Source organism: Fundulus heteroclitus, unplaced genomic scaffold (genome assembly GCF_011125445.2).
Source record: "Fundulus heteroclitus isolate FHET01 unplaced genomic scaffold, MU-UCD_Fhet_4.1 scaffold_322, whole genome shotgun sequence".
NCBI classification, from domain to species: domain Eukaryota; kingdom Metazoa; phylum Chordata; class Actinopteri; order Cyprinodontiformes; family Fundulidae; genus Fundulus; species Fundulus heteroclitus.
The window spans coordinates 23470-47676 of record NW_023396732.1 but is presented as its reverse complement, the minus strand read 5'-3'; the positions used below and the strand labels follow the sequence as shown (position 1 = coordinate 47676).

Sequence of the window (24207 nt, the reverse complement as noted above, 5' to 3'; positions counted from 1 at the left end):
ATGTAAAGCCTGGAACTCAACACTACTCCAGACATTTGATTTGAGAAAGCTTTCTGGATGTGAAGTGAAACGTCTTCAAACTTTGGAAAAAAATTCCGGTTGTTTTTTTTATTTGGGGGGGATTATTTTCAGCACCAATGTTCCTCCTAATTCTTCTTGTCTCTGAGTAAACACACTAACTCCCTGAGTATTCACCTGACCTCTGTGAGCAACATCACATGTGCACACTGAGGCTACATTACGGCTGTCCAACACCTGAGATTATAACAAGTTACATGGTTTACTAAAAGAATCAAAATACAGCAATAATCTCTTTTAGATTACCTAGTTTAGAAACAATTAATTTAGCCCGATCACATAAAAGACAACAGTAGACTCTCACTATTGGACTGTAATGTAGCCATGGGGTGAAAGCATTTCTGCTGGAATGTCAGTCCTTTTGTGATACTTTGTGTTTCTATACACTGAGGATGTGGTTGGTATGGCTTTGTCCAGTGAATAAGATCTGAACTAAAGCATGCTGGATCCCTTCCCTTCCATTGCTGGCAGTAAGGTCATCATGGTCTGCTCGATCCTCCTTCCCTGTGTCGGATCTATACACAAGGAAACATTTGTGACTCCATGTCCCAGTAGGCTTTGCACCTGCCTTTCTGTTCTGTGCACAGGCTCCAGCAGTCTTAGCTCCTCCCACGCAGTATAAAGAGAGTGGAGCTCAAACCATGCTCTTCTTTAGCCGCTGATTTCTGAGAGCACATTCTGACTGGTTTTGAGACACTTACTGGCAAATCCTCCTCCCCCACCTCACTGGAAGCCATCAATGCACGGTCTTGCAGTCTTTGGCTCTATAATTACTGCCAACACAACATGGATACCAGATTGAATGCTCCTGTAAGAATGCTAACCTCTGATCAAGATTTCTTTCTCTGGACCCAAGACATTCTGACAGTGGGTGAGGTTTGTTTTGTGTCAGACGTTGTTTGTCCGGCTCTTTCTCCACAGGTTGGTGAGGTGTCCTGATTGCTGCAGTATCATCAGTTACATTTATTTTAGTCTTTCTCATATTGTTGCCATACACAAAATTAGTCACTTTTGGTCAGCAAACAACTGCTTTGACTTTTGTTTCTGATGTGATATGCTCCGTCAACCGTGACGTCTTCCAGAACTTTATTTGGTCCTAAATTAGGTTTAATCCACTAATCAAGTTGCTGAAACATATGAATAATTAGTGGGAATCAGATTAACTCACATTTAATTCAGTGTCAAAGATGTGGGAGTGAATATTCAGCCATTATGTTTTCATTTCAGTCACAAAACAGTTAAAGCTCATTTTCCTTTATTTTTGTGTGCTTTTTGTGTAGGGAAAATTATAATCCAGTCAGTTTTAGAATAAACCTGTTAGCACCAAAATGTGGAAAATGGAAAGGGTTGTCTATATTTTCTCTGCTGCTGCTCTTTATGCAGAAAATTAATCCACACACAACTTAAATCTATTTATTAACTGGTGGTCCATGAAAAGCAAAATGCAAACATTTTTCTGTAATGAGAGGAAAGGTGGAATCTGGGCCAAGTAGCTTTAAAATAGATTTTATTGGTTTGACAAAAGATTTTTATGTAGAAAATAAATGACAATAGTTAAAATAAGGCACCCTGGAAACATGAAGTTCTTTTTTCCTTGGTCTTCTTTTAGGGGCACGCTTTGAAGGTTGTGCTGTAAACAAAGAAAGACAATCTTTCTATTTCAATCAGGTCTAACTGTGGCAGGATACAAACAGCCTAAAAGCTTCCCATACCTCCACCCTCAGCAGACTTCAGCTCCTTGGCCTCCTGGATTTGAGCAACAAGACTTTGGAGCCTTTGTGACGCAGCCGTTCTCCGCTCCTCCAAAACACTCCTTTGTTCTCTTGAAGGTAGAACATATTGTCAGTTTCCTCCTGGGCTTTTCATGCGGCACACAGCACTTCCAGTTACCTGTGCAGAGCTGCCTGCTCAGCCCGCTTTTCTGACACATCCTGTTCCTCTTGCAGAAGTCTACCTACTTGTTGCGGGGCTTCTACTATCTCCTCATTCCCCGTGATCAGCTCCATTCTCTGCTGAAGTTCTCTCCTACTGCAGATGAGACCAGAGTAAAACCCACATGAGGTCCATGTACCGCTAATCACACAATAAATCAGGTCAAAGAAAAGGCATGAAGCCTTGTAATGTGTAGCCTGCTGCATGTTTTCATTACTTTGCTTGTCCGTTTAGCAAACTTTAAAAAAATATATATATGTTTTATTGACCATCTTCCTGCCAAAATATGTCAAGACATTACTTCTTTGTGAATTTTGAGGTCCTTCCACAGCTAACTGCAGCAATTACCTGAGTTGACATAATTTATTTCTTATAAGACCATAACAGAGATGCTGTTCATAACAAATTAAGTAATTTTTCTCCAGACTGTAAGAAAATTATTTCTGGATGTTATGACAGAAGTTCTCACTAATGTAGGAAGACAGTTTTTCTAAAAGGGGTTTGCTGATGGGCTCACCAGTAGGGGTTCTAGACCAAAAAATCCCTCCAAAGACTTTGTTAGTTAACGAATTGATTTCTGATAAACAGATTGATTTGTTTTGTCTCACAGAAACCTGGCTACAAGAGGACTACGTTAGTATAAATGAGTCAACTCCCTCCAATTATTCAAATTTCCACATTCCCAGATCTGTGGGAAGAGGAGGAGGAGTGGCAACCATCTTTCAGTCTGATTTATTAATTAGTCCGAGGCCAATTAATAACTACAGTTCTTTTGAACATTTAACCCTCAGTTTCCCTCATCCAAACTGCAAAGCAATAAAACCTCTTCTGTTTGTTGTTTTGTATCGTCCACCAGGCCCTTACACTCAGTTTTTGGATGAGTTGTCAGATTTCTTATCTGATTTGGTGTTAAATACTGATAAGGCTATTATAGTGGGTTATTTTAACATCCATGTTGACACAGAATGTGATAACCTTAGTGTAGCCTTTAAAACTATCCTAGATTCAATTGGTTTTGCTCAAAATGTGCATAACCCGACGCACTCTTGGCTCCATACTTTAGACCTTGTGCTGACATATGGCATTGATTGTGAAGAATTAACAGTATTTCCTCACAACCCTGTCCTATCTGATCATTTTTTAATAACATTTGAGTTTAATCTAACTGAGTTCTCCACCCCCAAAAGAGGGTTCCATTATAGTAGATCTTTATCGGATAATTCTGTATCAAAACTTAAAGAGTCTGTCCCCTTTTTAATATCCTCCGTATTGCAGAAATGCCCTGTAGATGGCAGCAATGTTGTTTCTTCCAATTCACAAATAGATGTCTTTGTAAACGGTATGACTTCGTCATTGCGTTCTGCATTAGACAATGTAGCTCCCTTGAAAAAGAAGGTGATTATTCACAGGAAGCTGGCTCCTTGGTTTAATTCAGAGCTGCGTTCCTTGAAGCACAATGTTAGGAAATTGGAGAGAAAATGGCGCTCTACACACCAAGAGGAATCCTACTTAATCTGGAAGAACAGTCTATTGTTGTATAACAAGACCCTTCGCAGAGTTAGAGCAGCATATTTTTCATCATTAATTGAGGAGAATAAGAATAATCCTAGATTTCTCTTCAGTACAGTTGCCAAACTTACCCAGAGCCACAGCTCTGTTGATCCATCCATTCCCTTAGCTCTTAGCAGTAATGATTTTATGGGATTCTTCATAAATAAAATTGATTCCATTAAAAATAAAATAATTGGCATCCTCCCAAACATGATTACCTCGTCCTCAGTAAGTGAGGCAGCATTGGAGGAATCCTTAGAACCCGCGCAGTGTCTGAACTGTTTAAAAGCAGTAGAGCTTTCTGAGCTATCTAAAATTTTAGCTTCATCTAAACCTTCTACCTGTATGTTAGACCCAATCCCAACCAAGTTGTTTAAGGAGGTATTCCCTTTGATCAGTGGCACTATTTTAGACATGATTAATCTATCCTTAGTAAATGGATATGTACCACAGGCTTTTAAAGTAGCTGTTATTAAACCTTTACTTAAGAAACCATCTCTTGATCAAGATGAGTTAGTAAATTACAGACCTATATCTAATCTTCTTTTCTTATCTAAAATTCTTGAGAAAGTAGTTGCTAATCAACTTTGTGAACATTTACAAAGTAATGACCTACTTGAGGAGTTTCAGTCAGGCTTCAGAGCTCATCATAGCACTGAAACAGCTCTGGTGAAGGTCACCAATGATATTCTCATGGCCTCAGATAATGGACTTGTGTCTATACTTGTCCTGTTAGATCTCAGTGCAGCATTTGATACAGTTGATCACAATATTCTCCTACAAAGACTTGAGCATACTGTAGGGATTAAGGGAAAAGCATTAGGTTGGTTTAAATCTTATCTGTCGGACAGATTCCAATTTGTTCATGTTAATAATAAATCTTCCTCAAACTCTAGGGTCACCTGTGGAGTACCACAGGGTTCAGTCCTTGGACCAATTCTATTTACTATATATATGCTTCCGATTGGCAAAATTATCAGACAGCATGGGATTAATTTCCACTGTTATGCTGATGACACTCAGCTATATTTATCCATAAATCCTGATGAATCCAATCAGTTACTTCGACTGCAGTCATGTCTTGATGACATCAAAAGCTGGATGACTTTAAATTTCCTGCATTTAAATTCTGACAAGACAGAAGTTGTAATCTTTGGGCCAGAGTCCTCAAAAAATAAACTTCTTAACCAATCACTTAATCTGGGTGGCATTAACCTGGCCTCTGGTAATAAAGTAAAAAATCTTGGTGTTATTTTTGACCAAGACATGTCATTTAAATCCCATATTAAACAGGTTTCCAGAGTTTCCTTTTTTCACCTCCGGAATATCGCCAAAATTAGAAACATTCTGTCCAGGAGTGATGCTGAAAAACTGGTCCATGCATTTGTTACTTCAAGGCTGGACTATTGTAATTCTTTACTATCAGGAATTCCACAAAATGCAGTTCAAAGCCTTCAGCTGATCCAAAATGCTGCAGCAAGAGTTCTGATGAAAATCAACAAGAGGGATCATATTTCTCCAATTTTAGCTTCCCTTCATTGGCTTCCTGTTAAATCAAGAATAGAATTTAAAATTCTCCTTCTAACGTATAAAGCCCTTAATAATCAAGCTCCATCATATATCAGAGCTCTGATTGCCCCGTATGTTCCTAACAGAGCACTTCGCTCTCAGACTGCAGGTCTGCTGGTGGTTCCTAGAGTCTCTAAAAGTAGAATGGGAGGCAGATCCTTTAGCTATCAGGCTCCTCTCCTGTGGAACCAACTCCCAGTTTTGGTCCGTGAGGCAGACACCCTATCTATTTTTAAGACTAATGTTAAAACTTTCCTTTTTGACAAAGCTTATAGTTAGAGTGGCTCATACCCTGAGCTATCTCTATAGTTGTGCTGTGATAGGCCTAGGCTGCTGGAGGACATCAGGGTCTAATTTTCTCACTCTACTGATTTCTACTGTTCTTCAGTCTACTGTTCTCCAGTTTTGAATTGTATTACATTGAAATGACTGTTGTCATTTCAGCCTTTAACTTTTTGCTCTCTCTCTTTTTCTTCATAGTAGGTACACCTGGTCTGGGGTTCTGTTAACTGTGACATCATCCAGAGAAGACGGCTCCCCCGCTACTACCATCTAATGTAGAACAGATTACTAGATCAATGTGTGCTTCTGTGCTTTTTTGTCTCTCTTGTTGTGTCTCTGTTCTGTCTTCTGTAACCCCAGTCGGTCGAGGCAGATGACCGTTCATACTGAGCCCGGTTCTGCCGGAGGTTTTTCCTTCCCGTTAATGGGTGGTTTTTCTTCCCACTGTCGCTTCATGCTTGCTCAGTATGAGGGATTGCAGCAAAGCCATGTACAATGCAGACGACTCTCCCTGTGGCTCTACGGTTCCCCAGGAGTGAATGCTGCTTGTTGGGACTTTGATGCAATCAACTGGTTTCCTTATATAGGACATTTTTGACCAATCTGTATAATCTGACCCAATCTGTATAATATGATTGAACTTGATTTTGTAAAGTGCCTTGAGATGACATGTTTCATGATTTGGCGCTATATAAATAAAATTGAATTGAATTGAATTGAAATTTAGCAGGGGGGGCAGGGTCAGGCCAGTGTTTTTTCACAGGGGCACAGAACAAAAGATTGGGGGGGGGAACTTAACAGGTCAACATTTAATCGTTTAATATATTAAGTAAGCCAAAGAGCCAATTGTGGCTCTGGAACTGCAGGTTGCAGTCCCCTGATCTTTTCTCAATACAGCGGGAGCTTAATGTGAAACAGCTTAATTTTTAATTATTGTTATCTTTTAATATGTATTTTTTAATATTTTTATTTTATTATTGGGTAAAAACAAAAGAAAAAAATACATCTGATCCAAATGACCAGTCAGTCACGGTATCTTTGTCAGCATTTATCACCCTAAGAAGTTTAATATGCTTTTAGTACAGGGGCCATAAGAGGGACCAGGAACAGTTCTACAGGGGCACAGGCCCTGTTGGCCCCTGTCTAGAACCGCCCCTGGGGCCCACCCTCCCCACATTACAGTAGAATCCATTAAGATTTATATTTAAAAACTGTTTAAATGCATACTTTGAAACATAGAAGTTACAGGAGCCACATGCATTTTGCTGCATTTCAAGAACTATGTAAATAAAGCAAGTTACACATTCCCAGGCAGGTTAAAGTAAAGTAACGAAGATTAATTTCTTCTAATATATCTAACCACTCTTATTTACATTTTTGCCTATATTGCTCCTTTTGTGATTCTTGCAATCATCTATTGAGTCTACTTTTATATCATTAAATATTTTAATTTTCCTGAACTCCTTGTGTAAAAAACGTTTGTAAAATATAGTTGCTTTTTAAAATAAAATAAGTGTGTACAAATACACTTAATGTGACTTAACCCCAAGACAAACGTTTGTGACAAAGAATATTTTTAAAAAAATTTGCTGAACTGAAAACAGTTTAAATACTATTACTATAATCAAATCAAATGTAGTGCATATGTTTTGTTTTAGAGGTAAATAAAGACTAGTTTTGGTGGCTCCTTAGGGGGGGCCCGGTGACCTGCGTCCGGGCGAGGGAACACTACGTCCATTTATTGTAATCATCATAAGGAGGCATTGGGTTGATCTTTGTCTGGTCCCTCACCTAGGACCTGTCTGCCTTGGGTGACCCTACTAGGGGCACAAAGCTCCTAACAGCATAGCTCCTAAGGTGATTGGGACACTCAAACCCCTCCACCACGATAAGGTGGCAGCCCAGGGAGAGGTTGCCTCCCTGGTGAGGTGTTCCAACCGGGGAGGAGACCCAGAGGGACCTAAAACACGCTGGAGGGACTATGTTTCTCAGCTGGCCTGGGAACGCCTTGGGATTCCCCCGGAGGAGCTGGCCCAAGTAGCTGAGGAGAGGGACGTCTGGGCCTCCCTACTGAAGCTGCTACCCCCGCGACCCGACCCCAGATAAGCAGAAGAAAACGGATGAACGGACAGAATTGTGATGTTATTACTCTGCCTAAAAAGTAATTGCAACTCAACGGTTCTGATGCTGCTATTGAATGACCCCCCAACATGTTGCAGTTAAAACTGCTTATATTGAAAAAGGAGAAGAATATTCCAACACTAATCCCAAGGTGTTCCCAGGCCAGCCTAGAGATATAGTCCCTCCAGCGTGTGCTTGGTCTTCCCCTGGGCCTCCTCCCAGTGGGATGTGCCCGGAACAGTCAAAGCCCTCCACCAGGATAAGGTGGCAGCCCAGGGAGAGGTCGCCTCCCTAGTGAGGTGTTCCGGGCCCGTTCAACCAGGAGGAGACCCAGAGGGAGACCCAAGACACGCTGGAGGGACTATGCCTCTCTGCTGGGAACGCCTTGGGATTCCCCCGGAAGGGCTGGCCCAAGTAGCTGGGGAGAGGGACGTCTGGGCCTCCCTACTGAAGCTGCTGATCAGATTATGGATCATAAACCAGCCTTTTCAATTTAATTGTGATGGTCATAATTTGTTGATTAAGGTTTAAGTTTGAGTTAGGAAGGCCTTAAACTAAATTTTCAAGAATCAAGAGTCTTTTTTATTTTTATTATATAACCATAGTGAAATTTTGGTGAGACACTCAGAATGATAAGAGGCGGACCCAAATTAAAAACACTTACAGAAAAATGAGACATAAGCATCCCTAAAGGTCACTCTCAAAAATGTTAAAACTATCAGAAAAATAAAAAGAATTATATGTCTAAAACTTTTTGGACTCTTCAAAGAAAAATTTGAAAAACTTACAGAATAAATGTTCTAAAATATGCAGAAGGACAAATGCAGCATGTAGTATTTACATAAATGCAGCTTGTGCTGAAACAGTCTATAAATGGGCTGCTGGTTTATTTAATATTCAGAAGTGGTGCTTTTGCTCTGGTTTCATTGTTATGCCCAATTATTTCTCCAAGGTGCACAAGGGTGAGATTCAGCCAAAGCACATTTAACAGCGGTTATCTCCTCTGTGAAGAAAAGTCAAACTAAGGGGTTTTTGTCGTCCACAGATGAGTTCAGACTTTCAGGATGAAAGCTGAAGACGTCTCCCTCTGCTGCTGTTCCTGCATCCGTCTTTAAGGCTCCAAGCCCACTTCCCTGCTGGTGGTTCTGCCCGTAAGCTCTGTGTTCCCTCATCATGTTCAGGTTCCTCTAGTTGGGCCAACTAACCTCCTTCACTCTGCTGAAGACTAACAAAACTCAGTTTTTACCTGTTTTATTTTCTATGATGAAATGTGACTCTGCATGCCGTGCTGGCGTTTAAATGTTTAACTCTGAGGTTCTGGACTAGTCCAAAAATAAAACCTATTTCTATTTATGTAAACATGAAGTAATATACTGAGGAAAAATAAAGGCTTTTTCTGTAAGAACCGGGCTCCTGGTGGTTTGAAGAGCTTCAGTGGGTTCATGAAGCAGAGCCGTGTGAGGAGACTCTGCAGGTGATGATCTGTGGAGCAGAACCAAGAGCCTTCAGACCAACAAACCACCTCCTGATCAGCCCTCTGCCTCAGCTGGAGCTTGAGCTTCTGGCTCATTCCTGGATTTCTTTTTTTTTTTTACCAAAATCTGTCATTTTTATGAGACAAATGGTGCCCGAGAACCCTTTCTGGTGTGATGAGCGGTGGCTCAGAGGAGTATGAAGTGAGCTACAGAGTCACAGGTTGCAGGTTCACCTCCTGGACTAGACCACTTTTACCTCCATTTTCCCTCTATTGAAAGCAAAAAGCAGCAAGATGTCCTCTGGAGTTGAACTTGCAACCTTTACATAACAGTCAGCCAACCAGCATGTCTTCTTACTGCCTGAGCTACTCGCTCATCTACCAAAACATCCACGTTTCTCGTATTTGACTTAAATTTCGGGGTGTTTCTGCAAAAAGAGGCGTCGACATCCCAAAAAGAGGCGTCGACATCCTAAACCTTCGTCTCCTCCTGGAAAACAGTCCAGCAGGTCCAACCAGAACTCTGAGCAGCTGGGTTCTGCTCCAGAGCTTCTGCTCTGAATTCACTTCAGAAGCAAGTTTCTCCTCAGAACATGAAAAACTGTTTTTTTTTTTCATTTCTCCCAGTCTGTCCTCACATGCTGGAACTGGTCCATGTTTTAAAATGATCAGTTTAACTCTTAAAATCTTTCCATCCAGTACTTTGAGTTTGAAGCCTGAGAAGGTCCAACACCGCCTGGAGCTCTGATTCTGGTCCAGTTCATGAAATACAGATAAAATAGGTGGATATTTGCTAAATATTGAAGAGCTACTTACCTGGTGAGGAAACAGACGTGTTGAAGAGGAATAAAAGTCCAATTTAAATCAAGTTGCAATAGTTATGCATTTAAAAAAGGTAAACTTTGAATTACCACTAAAACAAGGGTTCTGAAACTTTTCAGATAACAACAGATAGATAGATAGATAGATAGATAGATAGATAGATAGATAGATAGATAGATAGGAGAATCACGTTATAATAGTAAGAGATTAAAGTCATAAAATTTAAATAAAATTTATAAGTCGGTTTCACAAATAGGGAAATATTTAATCTTTTTAGCACATCAGCAGAAAATCATCTCATATCCCCCACTTTGGAAAACCTGCATTGAAATATACAACAGGTCCAGTTTCTGATACATTTGCATCAACATAATGCAAATATAAAATAAAGTCCTGGAAGCCAGAAAACTTTTAAAAGCGTTTATCTCAAGTTAAAATAATAATAATAATAATAATAATAATAATAATAGAAGTAGTAGTAGTAGTAATAATAATGAAATTAAAAGTCATGCAGTTAGTTTCCATTGTTTTATTAGATTTTTCTCCAGTGTACATAAATATATCTCACTGAGGCGTGGCTCCATAAATACACATGAAGAAGAAGAAGCAGAACAAACACGGTCCATTCAGAAAGCTGCAGCAACAGAGCCGCTCTCATCATCCGTCGCCTCCTGCTGCAGCGCTGTGCTTTATCACCACCAACCCATGGAGAGGCTGGTTCTGACCCGAGGACTGGAACGCTGCACAGCTTGTTCTGCTGGCTTTGGGAACCCAGACAAAGAGGAACACAGGAGAACGTCTGCAGGGCTCTTCAGAAACAACCCAAGGTAAAAACTATCTGAGTCTCGGGGTCCTGAGAGGAACCAGCCCCCCCACACTGTACCCAGCCTGTGTGGTTACTCGGTCCCAGTCACCAAAACATGCAGACATCTCACTGATTCTCTGCTGGTGTCCTCGTTTCCCAGTGAAGCAACTAAAGAGTCCCCAGGTTTTAGTCCTGCTGACTTAGTGTTTGGACATTCACCTGCTGGTCCACTTAAATCCCTGAAGAGGAAGTTTTAATTCTGACTATTGGATCAAATCAAAGGTTGCTCCATGTGCTTCCTCCATCCAGACCGGGTCAGGTCAAAGGTCAGACTGTCAAACAGGAAGTAAAGGCTTCCACTTCCTTTTATAGGGCGGGGCAAAGCAGGCTCTAGTAGCAGGGCTGGATTTCTGGGTAACTGAGGCCAGAACACGTCTCTACAGTCTGTCTGTCCATCTGATCCATGAAGAAACTGAAGCTGACATCAGGGGACACCAGAATCACAGCTTTGTCATCAGAACCTTCACAGTGGAGCAGCTGCTCTTTAGACCAGGCTCTCAGGAGAAACCTGTCTCTGATGGTTTTACTCTGAATGGAGATCAAGAAATGTTGGCTTTTGTTCTTCATTTGGTTGTCTGAGAACTTTACACTTTGAAACCATCATGTCCAACAGTTTATCAGCAACCAGAACTTAGCAGAACCATTTCAGCTTAACTTTGGTTTCATGTTGTAGTGACCATCCAACAGGTCAACACTTGTTTCAAGCTTTTTATCGTTGCTTTTCCTTGTTAGCTTGTTAGTCTTCAGGAGCCTTCAGAGAAATGACCCTACAGACCACACAGAATACTTTCTACAGACTGAGCTGTTTGATCACACAGCAGAAACACTTTCCCTCTATGACCAGTCTTTGTTTTCACTAAGTCACTTCACAGCGTTACAGTAAAGTGTAAAGTTGCAGGAGGTCTCACATTTAGTGCACATTATTTTACACATTTTATCAGGAGAAACATGAATGAATAATACATGTTAATCTAAAGAGACTCTGCAGCTTGTGGAGGAAAATAAAGAAGGTGTTTAAAGTCTGTGCAGGGTCCCAACTCAGTTACTGTCTGCAATAACTACCCCGTCCACTAGAGGGAGCACTGATACTTCCACCAGCTCTGCTTCAAAGTTAAACAGGAAATAACTGCATTCACTGGTTTTATCAGACTGTCAAATCTGTAAAACAACAAAATAAAGCTAGTTTTCAACTTGGTTTATTCTTTACCTATTGGTTTAATATTTTGGTTTAATTCTAATTTTACTTTACAGACTTTCCCCAGCTTACCCTCTTCCTGGGAGGCTTCTTGGAACTAAAATGTTCTTCTAATTCCTGAATCTTTTTGTTTTCTATGTTCTTTTTATGAGATTAGAATGGAATTATTTTTACCTCATCAATGATTTCCCTGCCTCCCAGAGGATAGATGCTGAGGTCCCTGGTTGATCATTGTATTCCAAATATGAAGCCCACTCTGCTTTAAAATATTTGATAAATTCTTCATATTTAAGCAGTGATGTATTAAATCTCCAGTTTTTGTTTTGTGGGGTTACTTTTTAATTTTTTTTAGGGTTAAAGAAACTGGAGCATGATCACTGACAGCAATAAGATGTATTACAGCATCTGAAATGTCAGACAGCAGCGAGTTTTTGATTAAGAAGTAGTCCTAACGAGAGTAGGAATGGACATCTAAAAAGAAAGTATATTCCTTACTGTTAGGATGAAGAGATCACCATGTATCACAAAGACCAAAATCACTCATGTATTGTTTGACTACATTTATTGATAGCCAACCAAGCTGAGACCCTGTTGTAATCAACCTTTTTCCTCAATTAGACCAAAGCTGAGATCACCCCCAATAAAAGGAGAACAATCCAATTGCTTTGAAAGTGCATAAAAGTTTATAAAAGAATGAGGGATCATCAGCATTTGGACCATATAAACTGACAATATATAACTATTGTTTGTGAACAGATGTTTTTATTATAATGAATCTACATTTTGTTTAATATTGTAAAATTAACGTTTTTGTGGATGAAAATAGCTACTTCTCTCAATCTAGAGTCAAAGCAGATGAAAAACACATTAGGAAACTCAGGAGAGTTTAGATTTTTTAACAGGTGAAGCTGATTCTATAATAATCAAGCTCCATCATGTATCAGAGCTTTGATTACCCCGTATGTTCCTAACAGAGCACTTCGCTCTCAGACTGCAGGTCTGCTGGTGGTTCCTAGAGTCTCTAAAACCATAATGGGAGGCAGATCCTTTAGCTATCAGGCTCCTCTCCTGTGGAACCAACTCCCAGTTATCAATATCTGCTTCAGGCTTTGTTACACAGTCCAGCCATTTATCAATGACATCAATAACCTCTTGACAATTAGTGAGAAGGATGAGCCTGTCTCTCCCCACACAGTTTATTCTTGGAGGCATGGATGACAAACAAACTCTAAGATCATCTTCCACTTGTAAACAAGCTCTGCATTTGTTCTTCATTACAGTCAGAGTTGAAAATGTTGATTCACAGAGGTAAGTGGTTGGAAACATGTCAGGTTCAAATACCCTAAACATTCATTAAACAACACAAGGGAAGAAAGACAACAAGCGTTAGTTTGGTTTTATTTGAGAGGAGAACAGCAGAGATGTGCTCAGTTACAACTCCTTACTGCTCTGAAAACACACCCTGTGCTTCCTCTCTCTTTATTGTGTTCAGGGAGGTCCCTAATTAGAAACCATTTATGATGTGACATTCAAGATAAAACAACGCCATTCACACAGTTCAGTTCAGGTCTTGGAAAAAAGAGTTATATCTCTGCAGGCCTCTGCAATGATAAGAGAAACTGTTGAAAAGCATAGTATGAGGTAACATGAAGCATGGTATATGTTCCAGTAAATAAATGACAATAATAATAAACACAAACAATAATACATAAGAGAGATATTAGTCATCTGAAAAACACTGTCTGAATAAACTCAAACCTTAAAACCTTTTTAGTAGTAATGAGTAAATATGTGATAAATGCCATAAACATGGTAAATAAAAATAAACATGTAGAGAATAATAAAAATAATTCTAACAAAACAGCAGAAATATTTTCATGTCTTTAGCAGCCAGTTCAGGATACTCATGTGAGAGGGAGGCCCAAAAGTTTGCTTGATTTTCCTGTTGGAATCTGGCCTTCAATGTTCTGTCACAAGATAACTCCAAGAGCTGTTCTTCTGTTTTACCTCTTAAGCCATTTCTTGTTGCATCAGGTGAAAATGGATCAGCACCCAGTCCCAGGCATCAGTGTTCACATCAGAGAAATATGAGCTGAAGTTCTCACACAGTGATGTTAGGTGTGAAGTCACAACATCCCTCACAATAGCAACAGACAGCTTCTCATTGTTTAAAAAGTCAGTCAGTTGGGGGAACATGTCTGTTATTCCATCTTGTATTCTTCTTCTTCATAAAGGTGGTGATTTTGTCTCTAACTTCAAGGATAGATGTGTAGCTTCCTTGGATGTAGAGGTTGAGGCTGTTCAATATGTTGAATATGTCTGCAAGATAGGTTAACTTGGCAATGCAGTCTGGATCATGAAAGAAATGTAAATGTCCATTTTTTCCTCTCATAAATTCAGCCATTTCTCTGTGTAGCTCAAAAATTCTCTGCAACACTTTTCCACGAGACAACCATCACACCTCAGTGATAAATCAGTGCGTCATGTTCAGCATCCAGATTTGGGCAAAGTTGACCAAACATCTGTGATTTCAAAGCTCTGGATTGCACAAAGTTAACTGCAGTGATAGCTGTGTTCAGAACAGAAGATCTGGGTCCATGTCTCTGGAAGCTAGTGCCTGTTGATGCAGGACACAGTGGGTAGCTATAACGCATGGATTGATGGATTTTATCCACGCTTCAACTCCACTCTTTGGGCTGGTCATCACTGCTGAGCCATCCGTACAAACAGAGAGACATTTTTCCAGCTCAGTCTCGCTTCAGTCAGAAAAGCATCAACTAGCTTAAATATTTCCTCATCAGTTGTCCTGCCCAAGACCTCCTTGCAGAAACCAAAATCCTCAAAAATGTTTCCCTCCCAGGGACAGAGCACCAGAGCTATCAGTTGAGCAGCAATGGAAATGTCTGTAGGTTCATTCAGCTGTATAGAAAACTGATCACATGATCACAGTCTATCCAATAACTGTTCCTGAATGTCAGCTGACAGTTCTTTAATTCTTCTTCTCATCGTGTCGTCTGAAAGCGGGACAGTTTTCAACTTGTTAGCTGCATCTGTACCAAGTAGAACCTCACACATGTCCACCGTAGCAGGAAGCACAAGGTCCATTCCTATTGAGTGAAGCTTCTTACTGTTTGCATTGCTCTACGCCACCAGATACAAAGCTTGTTTTCTTGCACTTGAAGAGAAACACATTTTGGTCTCCAATCCTCATTCTCCATAAATCCAAACTCAATGTAACTGTTGCCATACTTCCTAATTTTAGCTGATTTGGCGTTTACCCTACATGATAATTTGGACAGAGTTAAATATTTGTCCATTGTGATACTTAGCTCAAACACGACATCCTCAACAATGCCTCCCTCAGGCCCAACTACATAGTTTCACAGACCCCCAACCCATGGTCTGGTGACCCCAGTTTGAGGGCTGTTGCACTAATGCACTCAGGCATGGACCTCTAAAGGCATCTAAACGCAATTACAAAGTCTGCCTTCTATCACCTGAAGAACATTTCCAAGATTCAAGGACTGATGTCACAGCAGGTTACGGAAAAACTAATCCATGCATTTAATTTTACTGAAATCAAAAACTGAAATGGTGTTTTCACAGGTCCACCAAAAAAAATCAGACAGCTGCAGCTGATCCAGAACGCTGCTGCTCACATCCTCAACAAGACTAAGAAAGCAGAGAACATCGACCTGGTCCTTAAGACCTTACACTAACTCCCTGTATCGCAGAAAATACAGTTTAAAATAAATGTGTTAGTCTATAAAATCCCTGAATGGCTTTGCACCTAAATACATGTCCGACTTGGTATCAGCGTATCAACCCTCCAGACCACTAAGGTCTTCTGATTCAAGCCTAATTTGGTAAATGGCTTGTACTTGTATAGCACATTAAATAGTCCGACGACCCCAAAGCGATTTACAACCTGTACAAAGTTGACTTCCTACATTCTACCAACTGAAACAAACATCCAGATGACTGTAAAGTGTAAAAAGTGAGTTATTTTAAATCACGATTATAAACACATTTGTTTAGGATTGCCCTTAACTGTTCTAGTTAAACTGTTAACTGAAACATCATTTAAATTTGTAGTGAAATTTGTTTCTGTCTTTATTTTCCTACATTTTAATCATGTAAAGCCCTTTGCATTGTCCTTGTATTGAAATGTGCTATACAAAAAAACTTGCCTTGTCTTGCATTGTATGGACTCTAGTGTGTCTGTTTAAACCAGATTTGTCGCCAAATCTTTTTCCACATAGATCACAACAAAAAGGCTTCTGTCCTGTATGGATTCTCATGTGTCTGTTTAAATTTCCTTTCTCGCTAAATCTTTTACCACATAGATCACAACAAAAAGGCTTCTGTCCTGTATGGATTTTCATGTGTGTGATTAAATTTCCTTTCTCGCTAAATCTTTGTCCACATAGATCACAACAAAAAGACTTCGGTCCTGTATGGATTCTCATGTGTGTGTTTAAATTAGATTTCTGGTTAAATCTTTTTCCACATAGATCACAACAGAAAGGCTTCTCTCCTGTGTGGATTCTCATGTGTGTGTTTAAAGCTGAATTTCTCATAAATGTTTTACCACAGTCTTTGCAGCTAAGCTTAACTCCTGTGTGGCCTTTCCTGCATTTTTTCTTCTCTGTAGAAGATTTCTTATATCCAGAGTCTGACAAGTGTTTCAGCTCAGAGAGAGGGTGCTCTACATTACTGTCTTCTTCATCCTCCTCAGTGTCTTCAGCCTCTGAAGAAATGGAAGCATCTCCATGATCTTGTATCGTGACGGATTCTTCTCCATCATTCTCTTCTGGAAGCTCTCTGCCTTTAATCTGGTCTGGATAAAGCTGTGAGAGCAGCAGAGACTGTTCATCAACTGGAAACCTGATGGTATTAATCACCTCCTTCCCATTGAGCTGCTCTCCGGGCAGACTGATGTAGACTCCCTCCTGTTCCTCCTTGATGTGGGGGGGCTTTGGGTCATGCAGGTCAGCAGGAGGTCTGTGGTCTAAAGAAGCTTCTTCTTTAACAATCAGCTTCTGCTTAACATCTACAGGAAACATTGAAACACATTATGCGGATTAGATCTCAGCCTGAATTGAGGCACATTTTAATAAAGATATATTTAGGAAATTTTGTTATATTAAATTCTTTGACAGAACATGCAGAACAGTAAAACACAGAATAAAATGACATGACTGTTATAACCTCTTTGTACAGCTACGTTTTTTACCTTAAAGTGCTGATGACACAACATTGACCTTTTCAGCCATGCTTTTCAAACAAAATGTTAGGCTTTGTCCAATGTGTTTAATGTGTCTACGTTCACATATACGGCGCACCAAATTATAAGGCGCATTAAATATTCTTCCCAAGTGTGTAATATCACTCTGTCTTTTCATGTCCACAGTTCTCTATCCGTCTCTGTTGAGAGGACAGCGTAGTTGTACTACACTGCCCAGTTTCTAACAAAAGGCCAAAATAAACGTAACTTTTATATTGAATTAACTTACTCCGGGCGTGGACCGCCTTACATGAATGCACTTCTAGTTTAGACATTTCAGTCAGACAGTCTTGTTGGCAGTGTCCGAGGTTAACTTCCTGATTCGACGGCCAAGTTGGCCAGTAGATGTAAAAATCAACCAGCCAGGCATATTTTTTACCGGCCAAAATATTAATCCTGACCAGACCTCTCAATGTTGTGTTTTATGTTATGTTAATCTTCGGCTGTGGCTTGATGGGTTGAGTAGTCATCTGGCAATCAGAAGGTTGTGGGTTCGATTCCAGCTTCCCCTTGCCACCCTGGGCAAGGCACTTAACCCCAAATTGCCTACCGAGCTGTGTCTCGGTGTATGAATGTGTGCGCGTTAGTGAGAGCTACTGGGTGAATGTGGCTATGTGGTGAATGTAGTACAGCGCTTTGAGTGGTCAGCATGACTGGAAAAGCTCCATATAAATTCAGTCCGTTTACAATAAGAAAATATTGTAGTTGATTATAAAAGGCACAATGTGAATCGTCATATTCACATTGTGAATATGATGATTCATTTTTCTGAATTTTATGAAAATGCAAAATTATTTTAAGGAGGTACTATATGAAAATGGTAGAAGATATGAAAAAGCTGAAGTAGCTGAAGATAACTGAAGGTTATTTGAACATTTTAAAAGTTGAATGGCGTTTCTAGCTGAAAGTAGGCTGAAGCAGTAAGCTGTCAAAAAGTTGAAAAATTTGAAGAACTTAAAGGACTCTCCATTCAATTTCAATGAGAGCAAAAAACTCACAAAAAGTTAAATATTTTAAATATAAACGTTATAATCACCAAAAGACATAGCAGTAATGTCGTGAACGAGCTGAACGTTTTGATACGAAAATTGTTTAAATCGTTTGAAGAATGCTGTATAGCATTCTCACTTGATATTTGCCTAGGAAAACCTAGGAATTCTGACAAAATGCAAGCATTGATTGTGCAAAAATGGACTGCTATCAGTCAGGATTTGGTCCAGAAGTTGATTGAGAACATGCCAGGGAGAATTGCAGAGTTCCTGAAGAAGAGGGGTCAACACTGCAAATATTGACTTGCTGCATTAACTCATTCTGTCATTAAAAGCTTTTGTTACTCATAACATGATTGCAATTGTATTTCTGTACATATGTGATGACATCTGACATACACACATGAACTGTTTTTAATGTTTGTTTTTAGTTTCTATTCCATTTTGTTTCTACATTTTATTCCTACTTGCTTGTATTCTGTTTTTTCCCCTATATTTTAATCATGTAAAGCACTTTGCATCGTCTCTTTACTGAAATGTGCTATACAAAAAAATTTGCCTTGCCTTGAAAGCCCTGCATGTAGTCAGAGCAAAGAGAGCAGAGAGGAGACCTGCTCCGTTTTCACACTGCAGATGTATAACATGTGCAAAGCTGCTGGTGTTTCCTCCCTGGATTACAAAGGGGTTATAAATATAGTGTAAATATAGTTTTTAACATTCTCATATTTTTCTGACACTGTTGCACTAAAATAATTACCTGATTACTACACACCTTGAATCACTTATTCAACTCGTCAATGCGTGTGTCTCTAAATACCATCTTTCTGGTAGGATTAGATGTATGTAGTATGGATTCGGACAATGTATAAATTTTCCTAAATTTTCCGACTATAAATTATTCTTATTGTGTTTTGCATTTCAATAACATTTTAATGACAGTAACACAGGTTAATCTTCATAGTTTTGTCTGATTGGATGCCACTCAATCCAGAGACTTTTGGACTTTAGCTGCAACACGGGACACAGAAACAAAGTAAAGTTTTTGGCAACGTCAGCCTCACGTACACCCACAAACCCCCTCAATGTTAGCCTATCACGATGCTGACCCCAAACTTTATTTGGTCCCTAACTTAGACTTGTGTACCAAAACTAAGGACATTCACTGGGTATGTCCAAGTAATCCATTTATCAGAGATTTTACCAATTACCTGTGTGGTATAAGGAATGAATCCCATGAACAAAACTGTCAGGCTAGAATGATCCTCAAAGATGCAGGTGTGGAAACCAAAATTGAACTGGCAGGTAACAAGTGACTTGTTAGAACCCCAGAGACAGAAACTCTGTTATCTTATGAGCAGCATGACTCAGTTACAGAAAGTAATGTTGGGGGGAACTTTCCCAGACAGACGGACAAGAAGAAATTGATGCTGAATGTTGCTACATGCTAAAGTAGCATTAGCATCCCATGTGCTACATGCTAAGCTAGCATTAGCGCCCTCTATGCTACATGCTAGCTTATCATGAGCTGCAGGCTTAGCCAGTTTTCTGGGGGAAACCCTGCAACGAGTTCTGATGAAGAGGAGGAATCCATCAGCTGCTGAAAACGGCTCCTAAACTTTAGCTCCATCCACACAGTTAGCATGAAGAAGGAAATCTCCAAACCTAATCGGTGCAGCAGAACTCTGGGCTGGAAAACATCCCACCATCATTGGTGTCTCCTCTGCTGCGTCCTGCCGCTCTTTGAGCTCCTGCTTCCCTCCAGTTTCTCCGCTGTGCCTCCAGCTGCTGGACTTCTTTCCAGACTTCATCACCTGCAGCAGCTGCTGCTCTCTTTCAGATTCACTAACACTCTGGCCTCTGTCACCATAGATATCCATGGATATCTGTCTGTCACTACCAGATCCTCCTCACCCGTAGCGCGAACCATAGACATAATATAAGAGTAGACGCGTCATTGGGCGGGTTCTGCCTATGCTGCGATGCGTCAGAGCGTCCGCCATCTTAAATGTGGCAAGTCGGCAGTTACTCAGTCACTTAAACAGTATCAAAGGGACTTTAATCTCCGAATATACTTTGTATTCGTAGTATTTTTGTTTTCGTAATATTACAAGTTTATTTCCGTATCCCTTTAGCTTCATTCTCCTGAATTTATTCTCCTAAAGAATAAAAATAATTAAAATAATCTAACCTGGCCCTATTACTCCAGGAGTGAAAACTGCAAACTGTGATTATTCTGGAAATGTTTCCCCTTAATTCTCATAATATGATGTTTTTATCATAACATTATCACTTTTGTGTTTGTTAGTTTATTTTTACTTTAGGACTTTTTTTTCCTCATATTATTAATTTTACCTCTTTAATACTCACCCAAAAAGTCTGTTCCTAAAGGTTCTCCTGTGACACGGGTTTATGAAATAATGAAGACCACAATGTTTAGATTTAACAAATTTATCCTTATATTCATAACACATAAACACACACACATATACATATACATATATATATATATATATATATATATATATATATATATATATATATATATATATATATATATATATATATATATGCGTGTGTGTGTGTGTATTTATTGCAGCACAGGAATGAGGCATCTTTTCTGATTCACGTTCACAATAACAGAACTCGACTTTTTTCTGCCACATACAATATGGCGGTGACGTTGACGTGCGAACCTGCGCCCTATGACCACTGAGCTATATAATACACTGGAGTGCCCATAGGATTTGGTTGAAACAACAAGCAGTTTTCTGGCTGAGTGAAAACGTTTCACAGGTAATAGACCCTTTTCACAGTGACGTCATGCAACTTCCGTTCTGCGGTGAAGCAGGGTATCTTTACTTCCGCTTTCTCCGCGAGCAGTGTTTTTACATAGGGATTTCACACAGTCCCTCACCAATCTACCCAAATTTCGTTTGGGAGACGTGCACAGACTGGCACAAAAGCTTTTAGCCACACCAGCCTCCAAACTCGACAAAGATGACAAGTTCTTTGTGGAACAATACATTTTCGATTATGAAGGTAAGAGCTTTGTCTTCTTAGCTCTGTTGTTAGCATAGATGCTAGGATAATGGTAGCTATGCTACCAACAGGACTTTTGTCATTTATTAGTTTTCTATTTCTCCATTATATTGCTACGCTAGCTTTATTGCTATATCAGCTATTCTGTTTCACAGCTTTTAGTCAATGAGTCACACCAGGGATATAGTTGATGTATAATGTTGAGCCTTTTCATACTTTGTTTTAGAACAGTGTCAATGCTGTTGGCCACTTGGTCACAGCTCTATGAATAAAAATGAGGAGCCTCATTCCCTCCCGTTTTTTTTTTTTTTTTTTTGTGTAGTATTTTACTGAGGTTGCAGACTTTGCAGTGTCCCACAAAATTCCTCTGTGGGTTCAGTGTGTTTCTCAGTCTCGTCAGTAGATTTGGAGCCTCAATTAATAAAATAATTCTGCCCATTCCTGTTAAAACTGTGATAGTTTAGGACATCATAGACTGAGAAAGACGCTGTCAATAATGTTGCATGCACACTGCATGCACACTAATAATCAGTTCATTATAGTATTTATGAATTATGCTGCTGTCGGGGCAAACCCCTTGTGTCCTATACTGTTATTTTTCAGGAACTGACCAAAAAAACATGGATTTTAAAAAACTTCAGACATCACACTTCATATATTTTAGTTATTTATTACATAGATACTTCATAGCAGCTCTGTCCATTTTACCTTTTACCTGTCCTGTTTATCCTGCTGCCTTGCTCCGGTTCCCCTCTGCCTTACAGAAGAGCCTGCTGCCGAGCTCTGGTGGGTTCTCCCCTGAACTGTCAATTCTTTTCTGAGCTGTGGACCCTGCTGCCTGTTCCTGGTTCCAAGAAGTCTCTCTCCGGGTCGTCAGCTCCTGCCAACACCATCACCCTGTTCCCATGCAGTTCTACCTCGCTGGTTACATCACCCTCCATCCCATCAAACCTTCAATAAAGACTTTCATTTTAAGTCCCGTGTGTGTGGTTCTGGGTTCATCCATAGACAAATCGTGACAATTAGACTTAGACAACTTTATTTGTCATTTTGTATGCACAGAGTGCGTACAGAACAAAATTCCGTTTGCATACAGCTTGAGAATTACAGTAAATTACAGCAGTGATTTAACAGTAAACAATTGAAATGTAAACAATGCAGGAGAAAGAGACAGTGTGCGATCACAGTGTACAGGTGAGTATTTTTAAAAACCATTTGTATGTGCAGAAATTAATTAATTTTTCAGATTAATTTCCTTTCATTAACAAATTGTTTTTGACAGCTCTAATAAAAATTTACGTGGTGAGCCACTGAAATTATCTTGGGAATAGCTAAATTAACTTATAACTCAATTATCTTTAAGAAAGAAAGATGGAGTTTGATTTGTTAAAGACCACTTGCAGAAACATAGGTGTCCTCGGAAGAGAAGTGCTGACTGCAGGCGTAAGTGCTGCTGCGAAGGATTTTAAAATTTGGCCCCCCGTCTCTTCTTATTGCCGTCACCCAACGGACTCGAGTCTCAGCATCAGCCGGGAAGTGGTGAAAACTGAGATATGGAAAGGTTTTTTTTGTTGTTCGAACACTGTGGGACACTGCAGTAGCGGTTTCTCTGTGATTGTGCCATGCTTGGTGGATATGATGCTGCTGAGAGATGGACACAAGGGGAGAAAAAATAGATTAATTATAATACTTTTTAAAACCTTTATTTAACAAGATAAACTCCCATTGAGATTAAGATCTCTTTTTTTAAAGGTTGATCTGACTAAGGTCAGCAGCACGTGTCATTACTAATATAGTATAATAAAACAATTTCAGGCTTCTACTTAAAATATACAGTATTTTGCACAAAAACTAAAAAAAAAGTGCATTAATATAAGTGCAAATAATATTATGAAGAAAATTCATTATAATACACAAACACAAGTACTGTCCAATAGACCCACGGTAATTTTTTTTGGGAATGAACAAAAAGATTCAAATGGAATAAGATCTTTTTAATTCAGTGACTGCAAATATATATATAACACGTCACCATAATCAAGTAAGGGGAACAATGTAGCAGATAAATGTCTCTTTTTTTCACTCTGAACAAGATTTATTTCTATAATAGCAAAGCTACAGTAATAATTTTATAACATCTACATCAGATTAATGACAGGTAAAGTGAGCTAACAAGCTGCTGCATGTTAGCTTTGATCTTCATGTTACTGTCCCGATCAAAGCATCTTTATAACAGCAATGATCGCTACAAATACTAAGGAAAATAAAGATAGTCAATAAGACACGTTTAATATTGTGCTCTCAGTGTTACCTAATGAAATCACGCTGATTACTGATAGGTAAAAGTTTGGTAAGGTAAGCTAACAAGCTGCTGCATGTTAGCTTTGATCTACATGTTACTGTCCCGATCAAAGCATCTATATAACAGCAATGATTGCTACCAATACTAAGGAAAATAAAGATAGTCAATGCCACACATTGTGGTCTCAGTCTTACCTTATGAAATCGCGCTGATTATCAGTGAAACACGTCTTCACCTCCCGAATTTTCAATGTAAAAGCATGTAGCCGGAAGTAAAGATACCCTGCTCCGCTTCAAAACGGAAGTTGAGTGATGTCATGTGAAAAGGGTCTATTATGGATATCTATGGAAGTGATGGAGCCGAGCAAGATGGCGGCGTGAGTGGTTGGTTTTTTCAAGCTCTCCCGAGATTGTTTGGATAAGGAGCTGTTATTACTGCTTTAACGCAGGGAAGCATTTATTCTGAGACCTTCATTAAACAGTGTGCTTAAAGTTGCTTAAAAAAGAAGTCCTGAAAACTTCAAAGAATGGCTGCAAGTGGTAAGCGCAAATCCGTCAGCACAGAAAATACACCAACAAAGATGTCGGCTAAAAGTCAGAAATCAATGGAAGACCATGACTTCGCTGAAAACATCATAGCAACTTTAAAGTTGACGATAAACGAGAGGGCGGACGGTCTTCAAGCAAGCATAAATGACCTCA

The 24207-nt window shown here is 39.5% G+C and overlaps 2 long non-coding RNA genes across 3 annotated transcripts; one reads left to right on the top strand and one right to left on the bottom strand.

Annotated features, from left to right (window-relative positions):
- The first annotated feature begins 612 nt into the window (after positions 1-612).
- On the top strand, positions 613-9286 carry LOC118559587. Of its 2 annotated transcripts, XR_004928930.1 has the most exons (4): positions 613-949; positions 1747-1907; positions 2025-2171; positions 8579-9286. It is a non-coding gene; the product is annotated as an uncharacterized LOC118559587 (long non-coding RNA). The 2 variants fall into 2 exon arrangements; XR_004928931.1 differs by lacking the exon at positions 2025-2171 and having other exon boundaries at positions 8579-9283.
- LOC118559588 lies at positions 957-2059 on the bottom strand. Its single transcript, XR_004928932.1, has 3 exons — positions 1969-2059; positions 1791-1900; positions 957-1708 (listed from the first exon to the last, which is right to left on the bottom strand). It is a non-coding gene; the product is annotated as an uncharacterized LOC118559588 (long non-coding RNA).
- Positions 9287-24207: the final 14921 nt, after the last annotated feature.